The sequence below is a fragment of the Hyposmocoma kahamanoa genome, unplaced genomic scaffold (genome assembly GCF_003589595.1).
Source record: "Hyposmocoma kahamanoa isolate Upper Pololo Valley unplaced genomic scaffold, ASM358959v1 91, whole genome shotgun sequence".
NCBI lineage: Eukaryota > Metazoa > Arthropoda > Insecta > Lepidoptera > Cosmopterigidae > Hyposmocoma > Hyposmocoma kahamanoa.
This window is the reverse complement of record NW_020654684.1, coordinates 189,833-217,706: the sequence shown is the minus strand read 5'-3', so window position 1 is coordinate 217,706 and position 27,874 is coordinate 189,833. Positions and strand designations below refer to the sequence as shown.

At 37.2% G+C, this 27,874-nt stretch overlaps 1 long non-coding RNA gene across 3 annotated transcripts; it reads left to right on the top strand.

The window, feature by feature from the left end:
* The first annotated feature begins 835 nt into the window (after window positions 1-835).
* Window positions 836-26,630, top strand: LOC113236332. Of its 3 annotated transcripts, none has more exons than XR_003310942.1 (7): window positions 836-886; window positions 2,884-3,043; window positions 5,550-5,679; window positions 8,153-8,321; window positions 16,899-17,620; window positions 20,318-20,655; window positions 26,288-26,630. It is a non-coding gene; the product is annotated as an uncharacterized LOC113236332 (long non-coding RNA). The 3 variants fall into 3 exon arrangements; XR_003310943.1 differs by having other exon boundaries at window positions 8,143-8,321; XR_003310944.1 differs by having other exon boundaries at window positions 5,544-5,679.
* Window positions 26,631-27,874: the final 1,244 nt, after the last annotated feature.

Below are 27,874 nucleotides of genomic sequence, written 5' to 3'. Positions count from 1 at the left end.
TTAAGAAGTCCTATTTTTTATAGGTTTATTTGCTAAATTTGACACAAAAAACTCGAACCGTTTCAGAGTTGTGATTTTTTTTCATTTTTGCAATTTTTGTTTTGGCTCCAGTGAAAAGTTGAGTTAAAAACTCTTAAAAACTTATCTGTCATAGACACGGTAGCGATGATGCATGCTTAAACTTCGAAATATATACTTGCGGACAGTGAGCATAAATAGTATAATATCATTGCTTCCGAACACTTAATTCGAGCCACCTCGCATTTTTGTCAGAGCTACAAAAGTAGTGTTATATAAAAGACGTTTAGTACTAGTTTCAAATTTGCTTAATAGTTTTTGATTAATCAAACATTGTTTAAGCTTATGGCACTTAATACTGAAAATGCGTGGTGGATCGAATTATGTGTCCGAGAGTGTAATTATGTAAGTATATTCATCGCAACAAATATTCCATGGACATCTCTGCCGCTTATAAAGTGTCAACTTCTTTCCTAAAATTTAATGAAAAATTACTAAACAAATCACACGTATAGTCACATGTAGTAAGTACTCGTACATACATTGCTTTTTATGATAGGAAAGTTTGTACGTTTGTAAGTTGTTGGTCTGCAACTGGCATGCCAGCGTTGGGCATGAAAAAATGGTGCTTACATTACAGTCACTAAATCAATGTAAAAGTTGCCATTAAAGTTTCTTTATTTTTTCCACCTCTAAACATGAAAGACGTTACAATTTTTTGACGTCAGTCATAGAGTCAAAATTTGTTATTTCACTATACTTCAAAATTGTTAGAAACATGTAGAATTCCACATTTTATATTTCAGAATGTCGCAATAGCACCAGACCTACTTAAAACAAGCTGAACCTTCCAGAATCTATAATTACAGTAAGTATTTGAATTGAACTTTGTAGTGTGACAACCGATAATTCGTATAGTACTACTGCATAGATCATCTTAAAATAGATGATTTTCATTCTGATGATGGACATTCATTGTCCACCACACTGGACCTATTGAGATTGGGAATGTCACAGGTCTTCCAAGAATTTCCGCTTCTCTGATGTGCTGGTTTTCCCACTTCCTTCGCCACAGGCAGCTCATCTGATGGAACATAAAATCATGTTATATATTTCAATAGCAGCAAAGTCCCTTATGAAAGAGCTCGTCCAATCGAGAAATAATGTGAGCTACCACCGGCACTTTTACCTTCAAAACCGGAACGTAATGTTCAGGTTATTGGTGGTAGCTGGTTATGTCCAATGGTCGGGAAAAGGTGTTCCACAAATAAAGTTTTTTTTATCTTTATTTATTTAGGAACTTTTATACAATATATATGCCAGCTCCATCGTACCCTAAACTATAGGTTACATATCTGTGCGGCGCTGTTGGAGAGCCGATTCAATAAATAATAATAGTATTTTTGTCTGTTTCGTGTGGGGACATGCAATGCTTAACATACAATTTATAGCACCTAAGGTGTTCGATTGATCTGCAGGTTTCTCGTCATAACTCGCAATTAGGAGAATTGTTTTTTTTTCATTAAGAAAGCAAAACTGTTTGATGGAACGTGTCCGGTTCTCATCCTTAGTGCGATAATAACTATTTTTCTACTATAGTCGCACTCTTCAAAGGAAGGTAAACGAGGAGGCTGACACTGAACCCACATGTAGAAACATGTATAGATATAGCTACAAGAAGCAACATAAAGTTGTTAAAACCACCAAATAGGTATTAATTAAATACTTTTTCGTATTCCGGATTTCCGGACGAAAGAAACACCTCTCTATAATCTATATAGGAAGATAAATAGCCGTACATGGGTACACGTGCAGTTTTTGTAATAAAAACTAATGAAATAATTAAGATCTAATGTAATGAGAATTCAAGTGTGAATATTTTCCTTTTAAAATACGTACCACATTTCTGCTAGTGGTTTTGAATTTATGAACACCTGTTATACTGTGTTTTTTAATTTTAATAAAATATTTATAGCGTGCTACCACTGTCCTCATGCAAACTAAAATGTTAAAATTCCTCTAAAAGCCCGTCGAAAATAAAATTTTAAATTAATTATTTTTTCTTAACTTCTACTAGCAAATATCGCACACACACACAGCCTTGTTCTCGTTCAGTCAATGTGACCGTCAATAAGCGGGGCGTGGTGCGGTATTTAAAGCTAGGGAGGGGCGGAGGGTGACCATTTTCAATACTTTTTTATTGTCTGTTTGTTCTCAGTTATTTACTTCATTATTTACATGGCATCATTAGAATTATTTAAAATCCAATTTCGACGTCTTAGCGCAGTAGTTATGTCCTACGATGCAGTAAAACCATTTCCGGAAATTCGGAATTCGAAACAGTGACTAATTAATATTTGGTAGTTACCAATCAACGTCGCTCCTTGTAGCTATATCTATACATGTATCTATATATCGACTGTGAACTGGCATTTGGTACTATCTGAATTTTGACAACTTTATAGGATGAAGAAAGAAATTGTTGGCGTCATTTATATAGCATCTGGTTTATTAAATAAAAATACGTAGTTTTATACATGTATGTATATACACTACCTATTTTTTTAACCAGATGCTATATAATTGACGCAAATAATTTTTTCTTCATCCTGTGAAGTTGTCAAAATTGGGATAGTACCGCATACCAGTTCACAGTCCATATATGGAACACCTTTTTCCGACCATTGGTTATGTCTCACAATGACGGGCTCGGTGGCTGTGGCCCTCAAATATTTACGATTTATAACTTGCAGTGGCCTTCAACTGTTACGGGTAGTTTGCTTCCCACCAGGCGCACAACTTGTTCGTTCCCCGTTAGTTGATATAAAAAGTAGTAAATCATCATTTCTTCTTTTGCCGTTATAGAACATCGCACCGAAAACAATTTGAAGCAGTCGCAATGATTTCTTGGATGTTCAAGATTTGCTGGCCAATCTCGCAGCCACCTTGTGACGAGCAACGTGATGAATCGCATAGAAAACGCTGGGGTGCTTGTCTTAAAATTTGAACATTAAATATGCAAAAGGTAATACTTTCCAATAGGCGGTAGTAGGAATGAGAAATTACAGTAGTGCCAGGAAACCACACCATTACCTGGTCTCAAACTAGGAAATTCCCTGTACTATGAGTACCAGATCAAGACCAATTTTGAAAAGTGCGTTCCCCAAATTGTTCCTACTGATAACGAACTCCCGTATCTACACTCGCGAGCAACCAAACCGACTCAATGTCTAAGTGCGCATTCAGAGTAGGTTTTATCAAAAAGTTTACAATCGAATTATAAAAACGTTATATGTTTAAAATGTTTGAAACTTCAGCTTTAAAAAAGTACCATTAGCATCAATATCGATTCAGTAGTTTTTAAAAAATAAAATAAAATAGGCAGTACAGGAAAATTTACTCGCGGTACCCAGTACGAGTTGGGCGACCAACTAACCCTATAAAACCTCCCGCACGCGTCTTATCCCTACAGTCGCTTTCCAGAAGTTGACCTGAACGCATCTCCGTGAATCGCCATCACTATTTTGACAAAACCATGGATACAACACCGGAAGAAGCCGCTCAAGTTGTTGCTCTTTTGCAACAGGGACTTAGTCAGCGATCTGTCGCTGCTCAACTGCACCTAAGTCAATCTGCTGTATCAAGGGTATACAGAACATTTCTAGAGACTGGTGTATTCGACCGGAGGCCGAGAACCAGCCGTCACAGGTGCACAACTCAAATCGACGATCGGTTCATAGTCTCTACATCTCTACGAAATCGCCACCTGGCTGGTGTCGACGTACAGCAAGAGCTAAGACGTGTTCGAGGAGTGGCTGTAAGCGAGTGGACAGTTCGAAGACGCCTGAGGGAAGCCAACCTTACACCAAAACGTCCTGCAACTGGTCCGAAATTGACGCCAAACCATCAACAAGCGCGCCTGCAATTTGCTAGAGAGCACCTCAATTGGAACCACGACCAATGGCGGGCTGTCTTGTTTACTGACGAGTGCAGAATGTGTCTGCATGGCAGTGATAGAAGAGGTCGGATGTATAGGCGCCCAGGTGAACGATTTTCGCAGTGCTGTTTCGCTGAAACTGTGGCATATGGCGGCGGCTCTTGTATGATGTGCGCTGGAATTTCTTTAGACGGGAAAACCGAACTCGTTTTCGTGTCTGGGGGAGGCCGAGGAGGAGGATTGATAGCCGATCGGTATATTACTGATATTCTCCTAGAACGTGTTTTTCCGTACGCGGAGTTTGTCGGCGATAACTTCTTATTGATGCACGATAATGCCCTGTGTCGCACTTCGCGTATAACTAAGCGGTTTCTGGAAGAAGTCCGTATACAGACCATGGACTGGCCAGCGCTTAGTCCAGACATGAATCCCATCGAACATTTATAGGACGAGCTCAAACGAAGGGCCCGAGCCAGAAATCCGGCACCTTCAAATATCAATGAGCTCAAGACGGCCTTGTTAGAGGAATGGGACGGAATTCCTCAGTAAGTTATTAAAAAGTTGATCAGGTCAATGAAAAATCGACTACAAGCTGTTACTAGGGCTAAAGGGGGTAACACCAAATATTAATTAAATAAATTTATTATTATTATTTTATTTTTTTGGTTTTAATTTAAATAACAATCTCCATAAATTATTCTTCTAAATTCCTATTTTCCCTAATTGTTAACTCTATTACCATTATTTCAAAAACCACGCAATCGATTTTTATGCTAATGAGACCATCTTGAAGCTAAAGTTTCAAGCTATCAGAAAATAAGATATTTTTATTAATTGACTGGGTAGTTTTTGATAAAAACTACTTTATATGCAGGTGTAGGGCCTGAGTCGGTTTGGTTGCTCGCGAGTGTAGTACCTACTTACCGGCACTCCTTTTAAAAAAAATAATAAAAACAATTTATTTTCAGACAACTAAAAGTTCATATCAATTAGTAAGTTAGTAACATGACACACCTTGTAACTATTTCAATCTTGTATTGGTAAAATATATAAATTTATATTGTATATTAATATACCAGCCCTCCAAGCGGCTCATCAACGCACACAAGCAGTAAAGCTCCTTGTGAAAGAGATCGTCCACGGAAGTACTGCCACCTTATCTATTTCTGCCGCCAAGCAGTAATGTCAGCATTACTGTGTTCCGGTTTTAGAGGGTAAGCGTGCTGGTGAAATTACAGGCACATGGGATTTGTTAACTTATGTCTCAGGGTGACAGGCGCAGTGGCAGTGCCCCTCAGATCTTTGTAATTTAAAGCTCTGAGTGGCACTGCAACTGTTACGGACAGGCGTGTAGCTTACCATCAGGCGCACGACTTGTACATAATCCTGCATTACGCGGCAGACGACAAGGCAGACACAATACAAGCTAATGAATAGGTTCTTCTTGCTTCTTCCCCTCACACACTCATCATATTGTATTTGTATTTACCTGCTACTTACTAAACCGAAATTAGTTTTAGTAATAAGGCAACAGTTTATCACATAATAACCTATAAGTATACGTACTTAATGATAAATATTGTTTGAGTTGCAGAAAATCAAGTTTTGGTTTTTACATCCTGGTTTACGTGAAAAACGTAAAACTATACCCATGAAAATTGGTTTGTTGGAAGTGTGTGCAAACATTGAATACATAGAAATATCTACCCTGATGGAACATAAAGGTAAACTTGCATTTGTAAACACCATACGCGCCGGATCTTAGGCGATTATCACTGCTACGCGTCAAGCAACGGTGTGCGGGTCAATGAAGTCACATGACAGGGCAGACACCGAGCAGGCACAAATCTATTGCGGAGCGCACTGTGTGATATCCTGCGTCTGGCCGCGCCTATCCGCGCGGAGGCCGTGAAAGGGTCGCACCCTGCACTCCCGCATTATTGGCAAATTTCCAAATATTTAAACCTCTGAAAAGTTGCCATTTTGCAAATGTGACTATTGTAGTTGAACTCGCAGAATAGCGATGTGGAGTAACATACTATGTGATAAAAATAGCACATACCTATTAAAATTGGAAATAAAACTATATTCTTAGATATATAAGTCGCGAACATTTGTTTTCTTCAAACAAAACCAACGTTTCGAGGTATTTACAAGTGCCACGATCACGGCTGACTGGGACCTAGTCATGAATAGAGATGGGGAAAACTCCGTTAGAACGTGCTTTTTTTAAACGCTTGTCACTTAAACGCTTTTTAGTATGAAGCTTACAAATTCATTTAGAAAAACTTTTAAGCGCATAGACTTATAAGTTTAAAAAAGCTTGCAACGTTGTGTTGATAGCGAAAAGCAAGAGTAGACCACTAAACATTTTAAAATAAGTAAGTTTATTTGTAAAACACGAGTTTTGTAATTATTTATAAAATTATTATTCACATTGATGAATTAATTTGTTTAGGAAACATAAATTATATATAAATATATAATATATAATATAAATAATTATAAACATAAAAATGACTTGGAACATAAGCACGTTGTTAACGCTTACGCTTAAACTTGTAGTAAACCAAAGCTTTTGTTGTCTGTAAAGGCTGGAGCCTAAATTAGGATACCCTGTGCTATAGATCTCCAGGTGTCCATCAAAGGATAAAATATTCTTAAAAACAATGACTACAAGAAGAATTATTGATATGAGAGATAAGTACGTATATCAATAATAATTCTTGACGTAGTCACTGTTTAAAGAATATTTTATCCGCAAAACAATGACTGCTTACGACAACATTTTGTCATTAACATTACAGTAATAGTTTTCCGACCGCGTAAAATGTTTGTATACAAAGTGTTGTTTGTTCTCGTGATCGTTAGGGGCGCTGTATGATTTGCCATACAAGACTGTGGAGTAATGTACGCGACATTACGCGACGTGCGTAATTGCTCGTGTAAACTTGTGGTAGAGGCACTGATCCCAAAGCACTTCGGAAATCACGACGGTACTACAAATACCCAGATCTGGGACATGGGATCGAATTCAGGACTTCAGAGATGGAGACACCATGAAAACTAGTGTACAATCTCGACTCGACCACGGAGGTCGTTGTAAAGAAAAACCTGTGACTTTGGTTTTGTTTGAAAAAAAAACAATGCGATTTAAATCCGGAAAAATAGTTTCATTTTCTAAAAAAAAACAAATTTAGATCCGTAACAATATCAATCACTTCCTTACTACTATGTGTAACAATTGCAGAAACTTTGGACTCCATATCTATAAAATTCTGATTACGTCATTACTACGAGTAGTGGTACTTACAATGGCTATTTGTATATACGTATTTTATATATTTAGCAAACAATCACCATGTGTAGACAGCATGTATGGCAAACTATTTGCCTTATGTTCGCCTATTCGGCAAATACAGCAAAACCAAACTTACATTACCGCGCGCTGGTCGGTTTCTCTACGCACGTCAAAGGAGTATAAGCAAATACGCAAGTAAATGGTCCATACTATGGTCATTAACTCATTTGACTCCATGTGTAGACTGTCATATATGTCAGTACTGCATGTTTGTCTGTAAGTCAAATATTTTTCCAAGTATAACATTTCCATCGAGTATATAATCAGAAATAGAGACGAAATGTCATTTAATTTGCTTGAAATTCTGGCAAATCATTACGGTGACTACTGCGCTCCGATTGGCCAGTCCGAATTGGAAACAATTGACGAGTCTCGTCAATTGTTTAACTTAAGTCGACCAGTTTAACTTGAGTTTTGATGTAATGGACGAGAATTGAAAAAATACATACATATTTAATTACCGATGAAATGTGATTCCGTTTGTTTTGTAATTAGATGTTTTGCTGTTTTTCCCACACCACCCAATGGTATAGTCCCCGTTGTTAGAGATATTATCTTTATTACAATAAATACAGAATGTTTATGGAATACACGGAGACGTACACACAGGTCAGTTGTTGGCGCTGTACTATTTGAGTTTTCTAATTTGCGATTTCAGCGCAAACGAAAATTTATATTTATAAGTGATATAAGGCCCATTTGCCTGATGAGATGCCATGGACGGATGGCCCTTATTTCGTCTGTATTTCTGGTTATATACTACCCAATAGCGAATACAAGTAGCCATATGAAGTGCCACCATTAGGTTGTAATTCTTAATTCAAAGGCACTTTCAGACATCTACTTACCTACATAATATGTATACGTACTAGGCCATAGCGTTACTGTTCTGTTCACAATATCTTATTGAAAATGGAGACGTGCCCAGCACCAAGTTTTGCACTCCTCGAAGATGACCAATGTATAGTGAAAGTGCTGAAATTTTGTTGTCCAGACGTTGTGTTGGTACGTACATTTAACACTTCTATGGTATGAGATTTGTATGATCATATGATCCTGTAAAGTTATCTTAAAGTCGCCTTCAAATTAGATGCTTGTAGAAGAGATTTTCATAAAATATTTATGGCAGCTGTACACTTTCGCCGAGACACCCCGAGACATACCGAGTGCAGGAATGTACACGAAAGCATTTGCCTAGCCTCGAATGTCTCGGTGACTTTCGACGTCTTTCCTTTTTTGCGCCCGAGTCATAACGTCTCGGTATGTCTCGCTAGGAAAGGCGAGTGCTTCGCTGCACACTGTCGCATGTGTAGAGGTGTGTTAACGACGGGCTCACATACATAAATATATTAGTCTATTCATATTTCTTTTTGTAAAAATATTGCGGTTATATTTAGTTAAGGTACAAAAGCGATCGGTTACTCAGCGCCCTCTGCCTGCAGCCAGTAGTCTGCACGCATCTCACGAAACGGCCGCACGTAATTTTTTTATATATTTTAAGTGTGTTTTCGTAATTTTCTCGACCGTGATTAAACTGTGTGCCTTTGTACGGAGTTGTATTATTGAAGAGGATCCTAGTAGCCTACAAAAGTTACTCTTCGAACCGGATTTTCATATTTAACACACCTCCATTCAGAATGGTAAAAACTCGCAGTGCGTTACTGAGAGATACCGAGAGAACGGAACAAACCGCACTTACAAACCAACACGGCGAAGGAGCGGACAAGATGGCGGCCCATACTTCGGAAGCGATTTAAATTTAATAGAAATTTGTTTTAAGTGTTTAGACGCACGTCATGAGAGAGAAACATGCCCCGCCCCGGAGTGCGACAAGGATGGTTGCGGCCGAGCGCATCATAGAATGCTGCGATAACACCGTAGCAGTTGTCTAACGGCAATATGGAAAATCATCTTAGCATCTCATCTGTCTGTGAGAGATCAGAGTGGGCGGCGCGACAACCCCCTAACACCTGGGCATACGCATAAACACCAGCGACTGACACATCTATCGAGGGAACAACTCTAGGTCAATCAGTGCGTTCATCCTACCCCATTTTGGCCCCGTCAAGCAGTAACAGGGGATATAAAGGATATGTTCTCAAGGATCCTGATTCGACCTCAGGACCAGGAAATGCTGAGGTTTTTATGGCGGAGCGTCCCTACACAACCCGTCAAAACATATGTAATGACATCCCTAATATTTGGCGCTAAGTGCTCCCCTTTCGTCACGCAATTCATTAAAAACAAAAACGCAACATGATATGACTCATCGTCAACAGCTGCAGTGAGCGCCATCTGTGACTCGCACTAAGCAGATGACTATATACAGAGCCTGCCAGACGAGGCAGCGGCCATCAACGTGGTGAAAGCGGTCACCGACATTCACAAGTCTGGCGAGTTTGAGATTCGCAATTGGACCAGCAATACTGTCTCCGTATTAAAAAATGTGCGAAGATCTACTCTCGGAGCAACAGCAATAAGGTTTCAATTTGATCAGCAGCCCGAGGGCGAACGCACGCTTGGAATCATTTGGTTCCCAGCGACCGACGAGCTAGGGTTCGACGTCTCGTTTAAACGTATTCCTGAGTGCATCATTCAAGGTAAATAGAGACCAACAAAACGACTCATGCTGCGCGTTGTCATGTCTATAATTGACGTATTTGCGTTTCTGTCACCTTTTACCATACAGGGTAGGATTAAGTTGCAGGATACGTGGCGGCTACATATTTGCTGGGACCACGGAATGTGGTCTGTGGCTGGGACGATTTCCTTCCAGACGACATAAATAAAAAATGGTGTAAATGGCTAGATTTGCTTAAAATTATTAATAAAATTCATCTACCGAGATGGTATACGGCGAACGCTGTAAGAGGAAATGAAACACGAGATAAGCCGGTCGACAGCGTAGCAAGGCGACAGGCATTCACACCTGCTACGAACGACTACAACGCGAAGACGAATTGCGGCGCAACTTTGTGCTACGATTGCTACGATAACTCAATCTTCCGCCGCTGTGAGTGGCCAATACTATAATAATTTAGAATTACATTTGCTTAGTGATGCCTCGCTCAAAGCCATGTCTGCTGTCGCGTATTTACGCTGGCATAACAATAGTAAAATGTTAGTAGTTTTTGTAGCTAGCAAGTCCAGAGCTGCACCGATCAAGGCCATGAGACCATAGACGCGATCATGAGAGAAGAAAAATTACCTGGTGCGATTCCAGTGCGGTTCTTCACTGGTAAAATAATAATAGGCGCAGCTACAAGACGTTCGAGGCTAAGCGACTCGGTGAAAAAAAGATCTCACTAACTTGTCGGAGTGCAGGTACGTACCGACTAGTTTAAACGTGGCGCACATAGCTACTAGAGAGACTTTTAACTATGAATCTTTTCTTAAAGGAATGGCTGAGGGGACCTTCATTCCTGTACGCGGACGAAACATACTGGTCACTTAATATTTTCAAACCTGTGACCAAAGACACATTTAAGGAATGCGTACATATTATAGAGGTACTACCTGCGAGACGGCCAGTTTCGGATCCGGAGCGTTTTTCTTCGTGGATACGGTATATGCGAGCTATTGCCGCAATCCTTAAATTTATAAATAAATGTAAACGACTTACCTGTGACGACGAATGCGCGTTAGTGGAAGGGGCGGAGCGCCTGGTCCTGTAACAGGCGCAAGCTGAGTTGTTCGGCGGCGAAATAACGGCTATCAGGGCGGGTAAGTGTTTGCCAAGCAATAGCTACTCGCTTTGTCTCCTTACCTGGACGCCGACCGACGGTGTGCTCCGCGTGGGCGGTCGTATAGACGCCGCGCTCGACGTGCCTCTGAAAACGATGAGGCCGGTCGTCCTCTATGGACGGCATCCGACAGCGCGACTTATAGTTAAGCACTACCGTATTAAAGCTGCTCATGGTGATAAGTTTTAGGAATATAACATTCTTACACTAGCCTCACAGTACATTTATGAAAATGTAATTTATGTTAAAAGGAATAGTAATTTAGGAAATGAAACTATTTTTCCGGATTTAAATCGCGTATATTTGTAAACAAACCGACGTTTCGCGCCCTTTACAGGTCCCATGGGCAACCGTGACCATGGGACATGGATGCACAAGAACTATCGGCGAGAAGTAGACGAAAGCACTCCGATGAGAGTGTACAACCGCCATTAGAAGTGCAGTTGCAACGCCACAGTAGCGTCACGCGTGCGCCGCTTTTGCAGTCTCATGATTTTCTGACTTTGTGAAGACGACTATCAAGAACAGCTAGTTTATTTTTATTCATCGTATTAATGTTATGTTATGTCCGTCACTATTTTTCTTAAAGAAATTACTATTCGAGTTCTTAGGTTTTCGCGATTGTTACACATAGGAAATGAAACTATTTTTCCGGATTTAAATCGCGTATATTTGTTTTTTCAAACAAACCGACGTTTCGGCCCTTTACAGGTCCCATGGTCATCCGTGACCATGGGACACATAACATTAATACGATGAATAAAAATAAACTAGCTGTTCTTGAGAGTCGTCTTCACAAAGTCAAAAAATCATTCAAGGGGCACTGTATACGCTTCTATAACAATATTGCGATTGATATACAAAATTTGCCTTTCACGGGGTTTAAAACTATAGTGAAACAAAAACTTTATACTAAAGGTTATTATACACTAAAATCCGTGGTAGTAACCCGTTTAGCTCATGGAGGTAGTCTCGATCTCTGATGTTTCAAAACAAACAAAAATATATGTTGTAAATGTTGAATGTGAACAAATGTTATTTATAAAGAGCAACCCCTAGAGTTTCTTGCTCATTCTTCTCAGGGGAATCTGCCTTACGAATGAGCGGTAGTGTTTAATATTGTGACGATTTCAAGTGTAATAATGCTTACCTATGAAATAAAGATTATTCTGAATTTTGTTATGTTGGCCTATTTACTTGTTATTTCTTTTTGTAAAAATGTTGCAAAAGTTTTTAGTTAAGGTACAAAAGCTATCGGTTGCCCAGCGCCCTCTGCCTGCAGCCAGTAGTCTGCACGCGTCTCGCGATACGGCCGCACGTAATTTTTTATATATTTTAAGTGTGTTTTTATAATTTTCTCAACTGCGATTAAACTCTGTGCCTTTGTACGGAGTTGTATTATTGAAGAGGAATCCTAGTAGACTGCAGGGCGATTAAACGAAAAGTACTTTAAAAATAGGAAATGAAACTATTTTTCCGGATTTAAACCGCGTATATTTGTTTTTTCAACCGTGACCATGGGACCTGTAAAGCGCCCGAAACGTCGGTTTCTTTGAAAAAACAAATATACGCTATTTAAATCCGGAAAAATAGTTTCATTTCCTATGTGTAACAAACGCGAAAACTTAAGAACTCGATAAGTACTTTAAAAAGTTTGCTTTTTAAAATAAGCACAAAAACACGCTTTTCAATTTAAGCGTTGGTCAGATCAATACTCAACAATTGCATTTATTACAACGTGCCTATGTTTCAAGCCCCGCCATCTTTGTTTCCTAAACAAATTAATTCGTCATTGTGAATAATGATTTTATAAATGATACTCGTGTTTTACAAATAAACTTACTTACGTTAAATCCTTTAGGAGTGGTCGACTCTTGGTTTTCGCTATCAACACAACGTTACAAACTTTTTTTAAAATTGAAAGTCTACCTATGCGCTGAAACGTTTTTTCTAAACGATTTTGTAAGCTTGAAACTAAAAAGCGTTTATTTATTTATTTAGTTCATCGACACTATATACATTATAACAATCAATTAGGTAAAGGGTCTTTCAACAAGAACTTTGTTTTCTAAAATAAAATAAAACAAAAAATTTAGATGAAGATGATTCAAATTTTTATTGTATTACAAAGAGAAAAGTTCGGTAATTATGAATGAAAAATGATATCTGGCAAATGTCCACCACGACCACGCTGACAGAAGTCGATTCTTTCATCAAAATTTTTAATCACTTTTTGGCAAAATGTCGGGTCTATTTCGGCTATCACATCACGGATTTTGAGTTTTAAGGCTGTAGTCGATTCGATTGGCTCCGTATAGACTCTGTCCTTAAGATAGCCCCACAAAAAATAATCCAGTGGTGTTAAATCACACGATCTGGCTGGCCATTTAACAGCTGAATTTCGGGAAATTACGCGATCAGCAAATTTGGTTTGCAATAAATTGATCGTCTCATTGGCTGTGTGACATGTGGCACCGTCTTGTTGAAACCACATGTCAGTGATATCCATGTCATCAATGCTAGGCCAAAATTGAGTTGTTAACATCTCGCGATAGCGTGATCCATTCACCATTACCGCATTTCCAGCCGAATTTTCGAAAAAAAACGGCCCAATGCCAACGGCACAAGTGACATTGCCACCGAAACAATGAATTAATTTATTGCAAACCAAATTTCCCGATAATTTCACGAAATTCAGCCGTTAAGTAGCCAGCTCGATCATATGATTTAACACCGCTGGATTATTTTTTATGGGGTTATGTTAAAGACAGAGTCTATACGGAGCCAATCGAATTGATTGCAGCCTTAAAACTCACAATTTTTGAAGTGATTAACCAAATAGACCCACCATTTTCTCAAAAAGTGATTAAAAACTTTATGGAAAGAATCGACATCTGTAACTGTGGTCGTGGTGGACATTTATCAGATATCATTTTTCATTAATAATTGCCAAACCTTACTTTTATTAATACAATAAAAATTTGAATCATTGTCATCTAAATTTATTGTTTTATTTTGATTTACAAAACAAAGTTCTTATTGAAAAACCCTATATTTAATTACATCACAAAACCAAGAACTTAATGCTATAGGTAAATACAACATCCAAGGTAGGTAATAAGAACGTTAACATTGTTACAATTTGAATCGATCAATCCCATTAAATTGAAAAGAATGTTAATAGTATTAATTAAGCAAAATAAAAAAGCAATCCAAAATAAATTAATTAAGGCATAAGAATATAAGTATATATTTAAGATGTACTTAAAAAAACTTTTTTTTAGACTTAAAAAGTGAAAAGCTTTTTTTAAGCACACTTTGAAAAAAAGTACGTTTTAACGTTTAAAAAAATAAGCAGATTTTTCCATCTCTACGCATGTGTCTGTGCATCGCAAGATCGCAAGTAACCGTGCCGAGTTGATGTGCTAATAAAAAAGTACGTAAGCTGTAAAAATACCTGCCCATTTCATTTAAAGGATTATTATTTTCAATGATTGGTGAATGTAAGTATCTCCAAGTGTACTTTTCGTATATTTCTTACCGCTAAAGTCTATTAATACTGAAGTGTTCACTGTATACACTCACAAATCTTTGAAAAAGTCCCTTGAATGAGGTGAGTCAGGTATCTCAAAAACGGAAAGTACATTATATATGCAGTGAGGTAACATACCGTGTCCTATTTAGATGTATATTGACCATCTACCATCACCGTTTACGCCATTTTCTTTTCTTTTGTATGATACTTATGTAGGTACATACATATAGTAATTGATAGCGCAACAGCGGAAGCAATTTCTAATGCATCCATCTTCTCGGCGTTAGCAACGTCAACTACGAACATACGAGAGTGTACATGGATGCACAAGAACTATCGGCGAGAAGTAGGCAAAAAAACTCGAATGAGAGTGTACAACCGCCATTAGAAGTGCAGTTGCAACGCCACAGTCGCGTCACGCGTGCGCCGCTTTTGCAGTCACATTAAGTGCGCACACAGACGTGCGTCTGCCATGCCCAATTCGCGCCATACCATCGCTTCTGCAAGCGTCTGATTGGAAGGCGCCCTAAGCCTGATTGATTTTTATCACGTGAGAGAAGACAAACAAATACTGGCGATTTAAATAATACTTCCAAAGTCTGATTTCATTTCTCCTTTCATTATCTCAACATCTAAGTGTACACACATCAAAAAAAGTTTGCGATCAATAGCATAAGCTCCTATAATTCTTTAAATTTAACTTTATCAAGAAAAAATCTATGTTGTATGCTTTCTTTAAATAGGAATACCCTGTTTGAAATTAAAATATAAAACTATTTTTTATTATTTATTTTAAAAAATTGAGCCATTAATCATAATGTAATAATGATAGAAATTTCATAGAAAGAAAAAGACTGTTTAATTAAACTTAAACAACAATTTATTATTAAAAGGTGTGAATTCAATATAAAATAACTCCTCCCCTGGCTCGAATACATGCGAAGATCCTCCTGGGCATGCTGAGGATCAAGTTATCCAGCATTTCCTGGGGTAACCTATCCTATTCTTCAATAGCGGTTTCCCTGAGCTCTGGAACTGTCTGGGGACGTGGCTCACGGTTCCATACTGCTCGTTTAAGAGCATCCCACGCGTGCTCTATTGGGTTTAAGTCGGGCGAGCCGGCAGGCCAGTCTAATCGTGTGATATCGTATTCTTGAAGAGCAGCATTGACTCGTTGAGCTCGATGTGCGGGCGCATTATCATCGACCAGTACAAATTGGTGCCCATGGTTTACTCGGAATGGTCTGACGATATCATCAATAGCAACTGCTTTGTACATGTCTGCGGTCATGAAGCCCCGATACGGGATCAAAGGCGTTCTAGCTCCAATCATAATGCCACCCCAAAAGGACACCGATTTTCCGCCTTGCTGAACTGTTCCAGTGGCAGTTCTTTGTCTTTCACGGTCGCCTGGTCTTCTCCAGACACGGACACGTCGGTTATCTGGATGAGTGCTGATTCGGGATTCGTCAACGAAGAGACAGTTTTGCCAAATGTTTTCGTCCTTACCATCTTCATTTTGCCGAAGTCTAACCCACTGCAATCTTCGTTGTTGACGTTGCCGGGAATTGAGCGGAGCTCACCAAGACCTCCGTGCTCGTAATCCAGCCTGGTGCAAGCAATTGCGAACGGTCTGCATGCTAACTTCAAGCCCAGAGGCGGCCCTGACTTCTGCTTTTATTTTAGTGGCGTTGATTGTTGGATCACGGGCTGCCAGCAATCTAATATAGCGCTTTTGGGCAGCTGTCAAAACAGTTGGGCGACCGCTGCGGGGTCGGTCAGCTAAATTCCCCATTCCGTGATACCTCTGCAACGTAGCCACGACACAGGATTGGGATATAGCAAGTCTGCGTGCTATTACTCTCGTGGTGTATCCTTCTTCCCTCAAAGGTACTATTCTAGCTCGTAAAACCTCTGATAATCCTCTTGGCATTTTTTCAATCACAACTTTCCGCGAAAAATATCTTGAATCGCTTATAATTGACTAAATCAGATTTCTGAATGAGCGTAAGCTAGGACTGAAAGCCTTTTTATATGAAAAAACAATTGAACGGGGTCATTGTTTTATGTTCTAATTTATTTTTAAATAAAGAATCTAAAAAGAAGAAAAAATCATAATATAATCTACAGTAACAAAAAAGATTTCAGTTTTTCGAAGTGATCGCAAACTTTTTTTGATGTGTGTAGGTAGCGGTTACCATATATCGCCAGGTGGACCATCTCACTTTTTGCCAGTTTGTTTAAAAATAATAACTCAAACCGATAAGAGTTGACATAAAAAAAATTTTAATTAATTTATTTCAGGTATTATCACCAACAGGATATAAGTATTTAGTAGCAGTGCGACCAAGAGTAGCAGAGCGAGAAACTATAATACCAGGAGACTATGTTGTAATACAAGCTACTGTAAAAGGAGCACGATACCTCGCTGAAGTAATTCGAGTAATAGACGATGATCACGAAATGTTTTATAGAGCGCATGATATATGGCCGAAAGAATATGATATCGGGGGCTACGTTGAACATCTAGCAGAGAGAATACAAAAAGCTCAGAAGGAGGAAGAAATGCTCCAAAAGTTGTCAAAAAAAGAAAGAAAGAAGTGTGGGATACCTGTTGCTGCTCCTACTACTACTACTACTGTCAGTAGCACCTCGAAAAAAAAGAAGGAAAAACAGAAACCTTGTAAGCACACAAAAAAATTTGACAAAAAGTGTCTCGCTGATACACGTTTATTTCCTGATGACGGTATTATGTTGGATTTAGAAGCGGATGAAGACCAGTGGCATAGAGATGTCGCTAATTGTGCCACCAATACTGCAAATGCCAATAACAGTGCAAAAACCATTGGTACAAGTACCAATAGTACTACTAAAGGCAATGCAGATTGCTGTTGCATTACTTGTTGTGATAAGATGATGCCCACTAAAAAAGTTGATAGATATCGTACTTAGTTGTGATCGAATGCCTCCATTGTATGGTAAATGAACACCATGAAAAACCTCCAAGAAAGACATATAGAAACAAAGTTAGAAGCCTTTTTAAATATGTTAGATAGAAAATTAAATAGCTCATGTATCGAACAGGAACAAAAAAATGAAAATATTCTTGCGGCAACTGTGTTTACGTATTGTGCTTAAAAAAATTAACAATACTACTATATGTACAGTTATAAATTCCCCACAAAACTTGGTATAATAATAGTACAGTAATAAAGTAATAAGTTCCCAGAAGACTTGGTATACCATTATAATTTCCAGTAAATATTACCATCACTTGATAAAAAAAAACATCAAATGAAGAGAGCTAGACTTATACTAAATTAACTGATTAAGGCGTTACTTTTCGGTAATCCATGTTAATAAATATAGAAGTAAATTAATTACTATTATATTGCTATTTCGAAAACCCACAACATTATACAATTTACACACAAACATTAGGGACATTATTGTCTGTAATTTGTCTGTAATCTTAGCTCATTTTTTGTCAAATCCATTTATAGCCTTATCTGTAAGGGGCATTTATCGTTAATTAAATTACGACGTTCATTCAGAGGAGCAATTTGTGTCCTTCCGGTACGTAGTCTCCCCCAAAATCCTCCATTGCTCCCAGTCTTTGGCGATCTCCCACCACTCTCTCTCAAACCCATCGAGGTCGTCTCGCCAACGCCATCTCGGCCGTCCACGCCGTCTCTTTCCGTCCTCGGGCACCCAAGGAGTGACGACGTTCGCCCACCTCACAGGTTGCATCCGGCTAACGTGATCCGCCCAATCCCACTTGAGCAAGGCTGTTTTGCTCCCCTCATCAGCAATGCCAGTCATCGAACGCAGCGTTGTATTGCGTACTCGGTCAATACGCTTGAGGCCCAGAATGCTGCGTTCCATCGCCCTCTGGCAGATCTTGAGTTTAGACTTTTGGAACTCAGTCAGCAACCATGTCTGTGCACCGGAGGTTAATATTTCAAGATAGTTTCAAGAAGTTAATATTTCTTGTAAAATAGCTGAGCTAGTATTTAATATTTTTTCACGCAGTTCATTTTCCCACTCTCAAGATTAATAAAAATATATAGCATAAGCTCAACTACAGTCACAAATACCGCCCCCAAAAATGTATCCGACACGTGTTTCACCAAGACACAATTATTAACCACAAACCAATCTACTATCTTTATAATATGATTGTGAACACCGTCGTAAGAATATTGGTGCCGTTTAACATTAAATAATAAGGAAATATCATCAGTAAACATTGCTATATTATGCCTATATTACACATTATATACTATATTTAAACATGTTCTAGTCATTACTATAAACTAAAAATAAAAGCGGACCTAGAATTTTAAACCTTGAGGGACGCCCATGCTCATTGCAGACTCTGATTATTTCGTGCCTACATTATACAGAATACATAGCACCATGTAAGTCTTCTTAAATATCAAATATGTGTTATGTTTTAATGCACTTAACACCAGAATCCATTGTTGAGTGTGACAACAAATTGTTTATGCAACATTAAGTTATTTTTGTTAAAATGTGAACACGGCTGATTGAGAATATTTTTTCAAATATCTCACTGACAACCCTGTAATTGTTGAGGCCTATCTTTCTGACTTTAAAACAGAAATAACTTGTTTTGCTTCATAAGTTTAGAAAACACTGAAACACATGAATACATTTATTACTTATTTGTAATTTTTTTAATTTTGTATTTAATTGATATTCAATTATTTTTTGTGAAATTACTCGACTAGTTTGTTATAATTATTAATACAAATATCGAACACTTATTAAAATTCCTTCGATCCGGCCGAATTCGAACCGACGTCTTCTAGCAAACCGTGCCAGACGCTATACCAACTAAGCCACGGAACGAACCAGCGGACCTCACGAATTTTTCTACGTGCTTGTTGTCGAGTCTTTGTACTTGGTTTTCAACGACTTTTTAGCCGTAGCGCCATCTATAACAAATCTATGAATCGTCATCCCCACCAGCCCTGGCTAGAGATGTCGCTATTATCTGTAATTAAGTTTGTATTGTATTATTGTTTGTGAAATTACTACAAGCCACTCGATCACGAAGGTGGTAAATTTTTTTCCATCTGAACTTTATTTTAAAATCTATGCTAAATAAAACATTATTTATTATACAGAAAATTACTTGGCACTCACATGCATTTTTAACCCTTATTTTAATTTCTGTTGTAACTCCTTTTCCTCTCGGACAGCGCTGTTGTGGAAGAGACTCCCTTCCCATATCCAGTCTAGCCCGTCTATCGCTTGTTTCAAGAAAATGTTGACAACGCACTTTCTTGCTGAACTGTTTTTGTAATCACCTTTTCATTATTATTTTTTTCACATATTTATTTATGTATAAATATATACACATAGGTACACCTATGTGTATATATTTGTGTATGTATATTGATGCTATTTATTATGATTCATTATAAGACTTATGTAAGTAATGGCATTTTTAACTTTGTTTTATTTATGTACTTTATTATATTTCTTTCTCATTCCCTCTTACACACTGTTACCCACTCGTAACCTTAGCTCTCACTGCCCTGGGTTGGCTGGAAGAGATCTCTTTTATAGACAAGTCCACCTTTGCTCACCTTCTGTTAAATTAACATTTCTGTTGTATTTATTTGGTGCAATAAAGAATACATATAAGAATCGAAAGGGCAGATGAATAATTATAATTTAAAATTATTTTGCAGGAATTATATATAAATATATTTGACGACTTAGAACAACTACATTATACGTATACACCAGTGCTATGAACAAGATAATAGAAAAAGTGTTGAATATATTGGATCCGGCGTTCCCATCGGAATTAGAAGGAAAGGAACCGTCTGTTTCGATAAGTTCAACAGATTCGGAAGATACTGAAGAAGAATTAGAATTAGAAGAAGAAGAAGAAGAAGAAGAAGTAGTAATAGTTGTACCTAAATCGACAGCACTTATCAAATCTTATTCAACGGATTTTGCGCTTCCCGAGGTGGACCAATGCATAGTACGAGTTACAAAAGTCATAAACAGATACAAAGTCCGGGTAGGTATCAACGAAGATTACCAGATACAAAGCGTAGCTGAGTATTTCTCTGATTTTATCTGAATGAAACTATAAATACTCTATCATCATCACCATCATATCAGTCGGAAGACGTCCACTGCTGAACATAGGCTTCGCCCAAAGTTTCCAGACTAGTCGATAGCCGCGCTTACCAGGTCATCCGTCTATCTAGTAGGTTGCCGTTCCACTGAACGCCTTCTGCACTTCCGGTTCGTAGTCTCCATTCGACAACCTTTCTGCCCTAATGCCCGTCAGTTCTACGAGCTATGTGCCCTGCCCACTGCCACTTCAACTTACTAATTCTTTGAGCATTGTCGGTAACTTTCGTTCTTCTGCGGATCTACTCTTTTTTATGAGGCCCATAGTAAGTGACCACGTCTCAAAGCCGTAAGTCATCGTAATAAATACTCTAAATTTATAAATATTTTCGTAAAATATATGTATATATATATATCTAAGCTTATATATAAGCTGCTTGCGTGGCTAAGCTATGGAGTAATATATATAATATAATTCAATAAGAAAGAAAATATCCATAATATTAACCTTAGAGCTAAGTCCAAACTCATGGTACCACGATTTCGTTTAACCAAGGTAAACAACTCTTTTATGGGGAACTGTATACGTTTTTACAATAAGATTCCGGAGCATATATTAAGTTTATCATTTCCTAAGTTTAAAAACTACATTAAAAATATTTTGATCGAAAAATCATATTACAAAATTGAAGACTACGTGTTAGATAAAGATGTATGGAAAGACGACACGGCTCCAGAATCCACACAAATTTGATTCAAAGTGTACTCCATAGCATTTAAGTTTATTTGAAAAGAGCAATCCCTAGAGTTTCTTGCTCGTTCTTCCAGGGAGGTCAGCGTAGTGAACGAGCAGTAGCTTAAATGTGACGATTTCAAGTGTAAATTTATTTTACCTATGGAATAAATAATCTTTGACTTTGACTTTGACTTTGAGTAATTATGTGGGTACACAAATAAATTCGCTATTAAATCTACAGACAAAATGGTATAGGAATTATAAAGCATTTACAAAATATAGCTTTAAACCATTTTTTTATGATATCTACTAAGTGACGCATCAAGTCGTGTGTCTGGTGGCAAGCGACACTGGTCCAAAGCAGTGACACTGCCACTCAGAACTTTAAATTGCAAAGACTTGAGGGGCACTGCCACCATATTTTTATATATTTTTATATTATTTTTATATGTATATATATTTTTACAGCTTGGAAATTTTAACATTAACATTAATATAAATAGACTAGAAAATTTGAGAAAATATCCTTTTTAGACAAAATAGGGGGACCTACCAAGTCGCTTTCCCACCAGACATATAAAAACAAAGTAATCATGCCAAAATACAAAATGGAAATCCGGCCCCTTGACTACGTCAATTCAAATCGCTAATAAAATTTTGAAGTTTTATTAATTATTTAAACACTTTATTGTACCACAAAGTAATTTTCAAAAACAAAACAAATTTTCAGAAACAATTTAAAATATTTGTGTACAAAGGCGAGCTTATCCCATAAAGAGATTACTTCCAAGTAACCTTTTGAAAATGTGAGAGGAAAGTTGGTTTTTGGGGTGGCACTAAAAATAGATAAATAAAGAAATTGAATATACTATACTGAATAAATACACAAACAATCGTGACTTGGAAAGTCGCATTTTCGTTCCGCTTGCTGTTGAGACGGCGAGTTGTTGGGGTAGCAATGCGAAAAAGTTTGTAGCAGAAATCCGGCGACGGCTTCTTACTGTGGAGATGACTCCCGCGCCGGCGCCGCCGCCGGGTTGCTCTTGGCGCAAAGATTGTCCATTGCCGTACAGCGAGGAAATACGGCAAGCGTGATGGCCACCTTTGCGCTGGGATCAGTCCGGGGCATATAATTTGTTGGCTTATTGAAATAATTTGTTATTCATGAGTATACTATGTATTCAAAATAAACTTGACGTTTAAATTAATTATGTAAAAAAAATATACAAATGAATTTATTATATCAAATGTATAGGGTCGAGAGCACGTCAAGCTTGACATTTAAGATTTAAATGCAACTCTATGCCGCTTACGATAAAAACGGTCGAAAGTACAAAGTGTCACGCTTGACGTACTCTTGACTGTACATATGAGTACACATATGTTAAGTAATGTTGATACACTAATAATACAAAATCTGTAGTAAAATGAATGCATAAAATATAAATAAATATATCAAATGTAAATAAATATTTCAAAAGCTCTAACATGTGGAGTCTGATCAAGTTTTAATAAACTTATTCAGACTCCGCATGTTTTACTACAAGTCAGGATGTTTGACTACTACGATATTCAATTATTTTTTGTGAAATCATTCCACTAATTATTATAAAAAAGATCGAAACGGTAAGAAAAATTAATTCAATTCCAAAAAAACTGAGTTAATTAATAACATACCACAACCTATTGCACTGGTAGGTAACTCGGATACAAATTATTTTTTTGAGAAACGTGTCGTCTATCCCTGATTTTGGAAACTTTTTGTCAGTTTTACCCTTTTCTCGCGTGGCATTTTCGAAAAGATATTATCGACTTAATTTTTTGTAATGAAGTAGTTAATTTTTTATTACCTTATTACAAATCCTACACTACATTTCATATTACGTGAACTAAATGTGGATCATAAAGAAACTGATAGTTGTATAGGCATATCAGCACACTTACATACTAGTTAGTTATTACAGTTTCTTTTAAATATGATTTTATTTATAGATATATTTTCTTAGATTATAATTTGAAAAACCTGAACCTGAATTTATTTTATCCAAAATTGTAATTACACCCGAGCAACAAGCGACTTTTTAGTTCTCAATTTCGCGTTTTTCAGACATTTTAGCTTTCCTGATAAAAGAGATAGGTACCTACAAAAGTTTCTATATCTCTTGTAGGTTATTTTTAAAATCTCATTATTAGGATCTTTTTTAAGTTTTTTGAAAAGGTTGTCGCGTATTCACATACATCTATGCAGAGCTTTTGTAATCCATTGCTTATAGATTCTTTTCCTATTAGAGGTGTTGAGAAGTCTGGAATTTTCAGTAATTGCTTTTTTTTAATAAATTAATTAATACATCATCGGTGGCAAAAAATTTTTTTAAGAAAAGAAGTTGTGCTTACCCTATGGCCTCGTCCATGTGTGCATAGTTTATTCTAAAAACGCGTTTAGATGAATATTCCAGCCTAGTATTAAGTTTAATACTAGGTGCAACACACATTGGTAATCAGTGACAGACGATTCAAATACGATACATATAGGATTTAATTTAGACTTAATCATTATGTGATTCACAGAGGTTTTGCCATGGGTTACAGCGCAGTGTGACCCGGTAGTAAGCTATGGCTCGCTAAAATGGTGAGATATTCATGTGAGCGTTTATTATTGTTCGAAGGGACGATATCTATATTTATATCACACATAAAATGATATTTTTACAACAATTCAAGTTAGTTAAGGTGTTATCAAGCGATGAGTGGAATTAGAAAGTATCTTGATTACTTGGCGATCGGTAAATAGCCAAGATGCACGTTTCCGAGTAAAGTTTCAGCAAAATACAGTTTGCGTCAACAATACAAGGGTAATTATTAATACAAAGATCGAACACTCAGAAAAAATTCCTTCGATCCGGTCGGATTCGAACCGACGTCTTCTTGCATACCGTGCCAGACGCTATACCAACTAAGCCACGGAACGAACCAGCGGACCTCACGAATTTTTCTATGTGCTTGCGTCGTGTCTTTTTATTTGGTTTTTCAACGACTTTTTAGTCGTAGCGCCATCTATGAGAAATCTATGAAAGATTTATCACCCAGTTAGTACCTTTACAGCTAGTAATTTCACAAAAAAGAATTGAATATCAATTCAATAAAACTTTAATTAATACAAGGGTAGTCACTTGAGACCATTGGCTTACAAATAAATGGACGACGGGTCTAATACAAAAACCACGAAAAAAATGTCCCAAGTCAACCTATTTAAACGTAGTGACATGTAAAGGAATATGAAAAAGCTAAAACGTTGAATTTAAATTGTAATGTTTTCGCAGTACTGTCTAATTTTGCTTGCTTCGCTGTCAATCGAACAAACGAAGACTAAAGCGTGAAAGACGCTCTGTATACGATTTTAACGCCCTATAAATTCGGACACTTTTTAGCGCGGACCCGACGTCCATATAATTGTAAGTCAATGCTTGAGACAGTTAATTTCTCGTTATAATAGATAACCACGCCTTCGTTTTGTGTAATTTGATTTGTTATGCAGACGTAGTCATAGCCATCTAGAGTTGATATACATTTAGCTGTACAGAGCTAGCACTCAGTCAGCACAATCACATCCCAAAGAATATTTGATCTGGAAATGCGGGTCAGAAAGTTATTAAAATTACAAGTAAGGCTCGTAATGTTTTGCGAAATTATATTTAATGAGTTGTCGCTTGCTACATGTGTTTTGGCATCGTCAATATTACAGGACACTGAATTGGCTGTTGTTAAGGAATCCAGACTCAAATTACTGATTAAATCTTGTTGAACTCCGTCACGATCCCGTAAAACGAGGTACAACGTTACACAATCGCAGTTAATTTCTACTTTAATAACATAATATTTTAAATAATTATTTGAATCTGTAGATTGTGCAGTATAACGACGAAAAACAGGGTTCCGTACGGTTATTTCATCGCCATAAAGGTTTAAGGAAAGGTGTGTTGGTTTTGCGTGTTTGAAGTATAGAGTGTAAGTGTGTGTGAGCAAGAATATTATGTGAGTTATTAAGAGAAGCATAAGTAATGCTATGAATAAAAACGAGGGAGTGAAATAATATAGGGAATAAGAAAAAATACTTAAAACTAATTTACGGTGTAAATTCACAATGTAATGTAAAGTTTTTAAAATTGACTCTAGTCACATAGCGATTTTAAACAAGTCGGCTTCCTCGCAGATACGGATCGGGACAGAATCGTCTTGTTTTTTAACATAACTTTGTGATGAGATCATTGTTATACATTTTTCGGCTTTCAATGCCCTAAGCGACACCTTGTAACAGATTTATGAACCTTCTCACCCAACCAGTACCTTTACAAACACCACAAGCTGATGTTGATGTCACTTTACTAACTATGAACATCAAGGTGTTAAAACATTATCAAAACATTAAATACAAGAAAAAAATCAATAATGGAAACTTACAACAGTAACTAGTACTACATCTCACTAGAAATATAGCAATCTTTACTGAAAATCAGTACATTTATGATGTGTGACAACGATCCCGAGTTTAATACTGCCGCCGTTAGTTGAAAGGGCGCTTGTCATAAAAACTAAAAACCGAGAGAATAATGTTTAAAGGCATGAAATAAAAAAAAATCACCGCAGTATAGTTCACAAAATTTTTTAATCCGCCTTTTGAACTAACGGCAGCAGAATAAAAAGTTAAACAAGAAATGTTACAAAATTCTACCCCCACGTCATAATATTATTACCGTATACGAAAAGGCATATAATCAAACAGCATAGATAGGATAGCTATGACATCATGAAGAAATAAATTATTTTGCACCTTTTGCAGATAACTACAGATAATGTACAAAAGTATTCTATATCAGTGCCTAAAAGATTGTTAGATTTGATACACGTAAAGAACTACCTTTTGATTCAACCCCCGGCAGATGGATCGGAAAACATAGCCGAAATAATTAGAGTAATAGACGGTGATTATAAACGTTTTTATGAAGCTAATAACGTTTGGCCAATCCACTTTGACGATCCCGACTTAGGTATTCTGGGTCCACTGCCTCCCAAACAAAAGCAAAAAAGTAAGAAAAAAGATAAGAAAAAAGATTCGAAATCCGACCTAAAAGCACCGATTATCGAGGCAACAGGCAAAAAACCTGCCAAATCAAGGAAAAAGCGAGTGAAGCGTGACAAAAATATATTCGATACGGAGGAGGAGGAGGAGGAGAAATTGGAAAGTGTATCGGAAAGTGACTCGGACGATAATGCAAAAACAAGAATGGACAAACGAAGAAGGAGATTAGCGTTAATAGGTACTCATGCCGAAAAAGAAAACGTCGACAATACTACTGTTACTTCTGCCGTGGTCACTAGTCGTGAGCCGATTGTGAAACATAGAGATGAAATGCCTATAATATTAGGTAATCGTCAACCATGGTCGGCAGTCTTACACCACAAACCAATGACAGAAAAACAGAAAAAGAAACATATTCAAAAAGAAATGAAAAAAATGAGAAAGCGTATTGGTAAGCGTGCGCTTACTGACGAGAAGGACCTGCCGTGTGGTGCTGTTAAGGGTCAAATTATGGTACCATGGGAGACTATTGCAGGAAAATACACGAACAAAAAACAACAATTAGACGATACAGTATAAATAGTGAATTATTTTTGACATACAGTTATTTTGCAAATAATAAGTAATTACTGTATCCTGCACGAATAATGAAGAGAATAGAGCTTTATATCTAAAACGAAAATAATTGAATTAGCAAGACTTAACTAAGATTATAAGAGAATCCAAGCAAGTTAACTAAGGTAAATGGAGATCGCTAAATATTAAATTTGATAAGATGGTTGCTTCCGCGTTATTTCATTTTTTCAAGTATTTTTCACCCGTCTTTCGTAGGTCATTCACAGATAGTATTTGGAGGTTATTAGACCTAAGCATTAAAAAAACTCTTTTTACAAATAAAAAAAAACTAAAAAAATTCTATTATTTTCATGAACTACCAAAAGTCGCTACACTAAAAAACTAAAAATACATATTTAATTCAAATGACAACAATACACGTAATACTTATTTATTTTCGTCTTATTTCGTTTTTTACACAGTAAAATACTTTTTAACAGACTTCAAAAAAGGATGAGGTTCTCAATTCGTCTGTCTTTTTTTTTGTATGTATGTTACGCGATAACTCCGGTATTTGTGAACCGATTTTCATGATTCTTTTTTTGTTGGAAAGGGGATACTTCCATAGTGGTCCCATTTCATTTTGAAGAAAAGCATCCATCTCGAAGGGTGCCTGTTCACGCATGAAGATTCATTTTCATAAATAGCGCCTAACATTAATTTAGGAGCCATTACTTTAATGGTTGATTTTGCTATTTCTCCAATTCAAGGCGTTTTTCTCTCAATATACTT